The sequence below is a fragment of the Rhagoletis pomonella genome, unplaced genomic scaffold, assembly GCF_013731165.1.
Source record: "Rhagoletis pomonella isolate Grant_MI unplaced genomic scaffold, Rhpom_1.0 Rhpom_scaffold_00001, whole genome shotgun sequence".
NCBI classification, from domain to species: domain Eukaryota; kingdom Metazoa; phylum Arthropoda; class Insecta; order Diptera; family Tephritidae; genus Rhagoletis; species Rhagoletis pomonella.
Genome location: NW_023458555.1, coordinates 50,498,955 through 50,502,146, shown reverse-complemented (window position 1 = coordinate 50,502,146; position 3,192 = coordinate 50,498,955). Strand labels below are relative to the sequence as shown.

At 36.4% G+C, this 3,192-nt stretch overlaps 1 protein-coding gene across 1 annotated transcript in view; it reads left to right on the top strand.

The window, feature by feature from the left end:
• Positions 1-3,192, top strand: part of LOC118748469 (dynein beta chain, ciliary) — a 77,548-nt gene that overhangs the window by 54,028 nt on the left and 20,328 nt on the right. The gene's annotated exons all lie outside the window — the stretch shown is intronic.

Here is a 3,192-nt window from a genome sequence, read left to right as displayed (position 1 = left end):
TTATACCTTAGAAGTATAGTTTAGCCGTAAAAGGGGTGTAAAGGAAAAATGATTGCCTATTTATATATATGATGATAAGGTATCATTGGTAAGGTATTTTCTCACCCTTTTAATTTCTTTGCGAATGAGCTCATTCAAAGTATGAAAGAGGAAGGTAAGATAAACGCGTGCTGAATTAAGTTGAATTAAGTTGTGTTGGTATTTGATAAAGAAAAATTTGGAACATGAATGAGGTTTTTTTTCGCAAAGAAGTAAAAAGGGAGAGAAAATACCTTCACAATGATACCTCACAAGTCTATATCGGTAAAGTTTTGAAGCAGTTATTCAACTTTTTCTTACACAAATCTTTGAAAAAAGTTAAAAAACATCATCAAAAATCTCATTATTATGATTCCGTTCAAACAATTTTTTAAAAGTTTTATGTAGATTTTTTAAGCTTAAACTGCTTTGTCATCTGAGGGGATTTTTTCCAAAAAATCTTAACATTTTCCCCAAATATAAGTCTTAAAATATACTAGGTTTGGTAGTCCCGCCAGAAAAGCCGCAACTTTTTTTGGTGGTGCAGTCTAATGTACAGTAGTCGAAAAAATTATAGCCGCACCAAATTTTCACAAGTTTTAAAATATTATTTTTGTTGTTAGTTAATTCTGGTTATTTTTTTATAGTTCAATCTTTAACAACATCCGTGTAAATACAAGTTTAAATGCAGTGTCACACGATTGGGTATTTGCCAAAATTTGGTGCATATCGTGTGAATACCCAAATATTTTTCTTTATCCCTATCACGAAAATTAATTTGTTGAAATTTTTCAATAGAACATCGCTGTATTGTACCAATATTTTGACTACAAAAAAAAATCCAATTTTTTTATTTTGTACCAATAGCTCAATACAAAAATGTACTAATCTGTCCAAATGTACCAATCGAGTGCCACTGCCTTAAAAATTTATGCAATTAAAAAACAAATTCAACAAATTTTCGTAAAAATTAGCTTACTTACTTATATCTATCTACATTTATCTATCTAATCTAATCATATATTAGGTCAATTCTTTTGTAACCGAGCTACAAAAGAACACTCGCTTAAATGACGAAATACACGCAAAGCAACAACACAAACTCGGCTATTTATCCGAGTTCAGCCAGGTCGGTTAAAAAATACGCGACCTGAAGTGTAGTGTTGTTAAGTGAAAAAACCGCTCTATTGTGAATTGTTACTGGGAAATCGGAGAGGGAAAGTTTTGTTTTCGTATATACATGATATATATTTGAAATAAGTATATATATTATGCAAATACCTCGCATAATAACTAATTTCTATTGTTTTTTGTGTCTAAATCCCGTTAAACTAATCACATGTTTCTTGCCAGCTACCAGCAGGGTTGCTTAAGTAGCTAAAATGAAATTTTACCCGAGTTGAACGTTCTTTTGTCGCTCGCTTACAAAAAAATACAGCTATTATAAGAAATTAAGAACTACGTTATTGGATCGGCCCTGCCACCTTAAGCGCTAATTTTTCCTCTTAGTGAGAGTGGTAACTAAGCCGTGCCCTTTCGACGTCTTTTTGTTCTCTAAATGATTCCACGCGTAATATACCTCATGTCACATGAATTCAGAGAGTTTGTCGTACATTAATTTAGTTTTAGTTTTAACGTACTCCAGCACCTGAAAATTTTGGTTTCCTGAAACTTATATATGGAAGCCATTGTCCCAACCCCGAAAACCGAGTGATCTCTGTAGTATTCAGTTCTTATCCTTGCCATTGCAATTGTGAGCGTCCTTAAGTAGCGATATAAAGAGAGCTACCATGGGCACTGGTTGTTGATGAACTCCCAGAACTCACTATGGCTGCCCGACGAAATCAGCATACAAATTGGGAATCATCGGGGTCATTTGGAGGTTCTCAAGCCATTCCTAGATGACACCGCAATCAAGCTCCCAGCGCTCATCCTTCGACAAGTCCTGCAAGCTCAGAATTCCTGAAAAGTACTGCTGTAAAGCGATAACATTTTTAATTGACAAATAGTCCCGGGTTTGTAATACTTACGGATTTAAGATGACCGATGGAGTACTGGGGCAGGCGTACTTGGACCAAGATTCCGGAATAGTCTGCTAATGTTCATATACCCAACCATATTCCTAGGGAAGTCTTCGCAGTCGAAGTCTGTGCTCAAGAATATCTTTGTAGAAGAACAAATGAGGCCAGCACAAATACTACATCGGAGAGTCAGGAAGCATTTAAGGTCTTAGACTCATCTTGTTGACAGTTGTAAAAACTCATTTGTACAACCTAGAAGCTTACAATAGAGTAAAGCAGTGGTGAGTGGTGGATAATAAGTGTTTGAAGGCAACATAAAGGCTAAATGTGGAACCCAACTGCGCTTGCGTAGTCTCGAGCCATTCTACGGTACATCTAAGGGATACACTGCAGAGCCACTCCGGAGCTAGGAAGAATCTCAGATTACTGCGCACTGGCGGTAGTCAAAGAGAATGTGGCAATCAAATAAATTGCTTCTAGGCGGTACACTAAAAGACTGCTGGAAACTAGCCGGGAGAGTCTTGAGACTCTTCCAAGCTACCTGACAGGACACTGCAAGTTAAGGTAACGTTTGAATAAAATGGAGTTTGATATAGACACGCACTGCTGGTTGTGTGGGTTGGTAAACGAAACTCCAAAGCATATTCTATGCGACTGCCCACGTATCATGAATTGCAGACTGATACACCTTGGGGAACGATTATCTTCTCAAGCTCTGATTTACAAAGGTCAAAGGGGAAAGGCATAATGCATAACTTCCGGACCGCAATTCCCACTGAAAGTTATGATACCATAATACTAATTGGTTTTTTAAACCCAGTAATAACTTCGGTTTTTAAATTAATTTCTTTGCTTTTCAGGCTTTTAGTGTAGTTTTCCAAAAGGCCATTGCACGCGCCGATCCCGGCGAAACTTTAGATGCACGTGTTTCTAATCTAATCGATTGTATAAGTTATTCCGTATTTCAATACACTTCGAGAGGTCTATTCGAATGCGATAAGCTCATATTCGCATCGCAAATGGCTTTTCAGGTACTTACTATCATTTAATTATTAAAAATTTGGTTTGTAATTTCAACTTATAAAACCTAATTGTTTGCATCTTCTCAGATACTTTTGATGAACGAGGAGATTACATCTACGGAACTGGACTT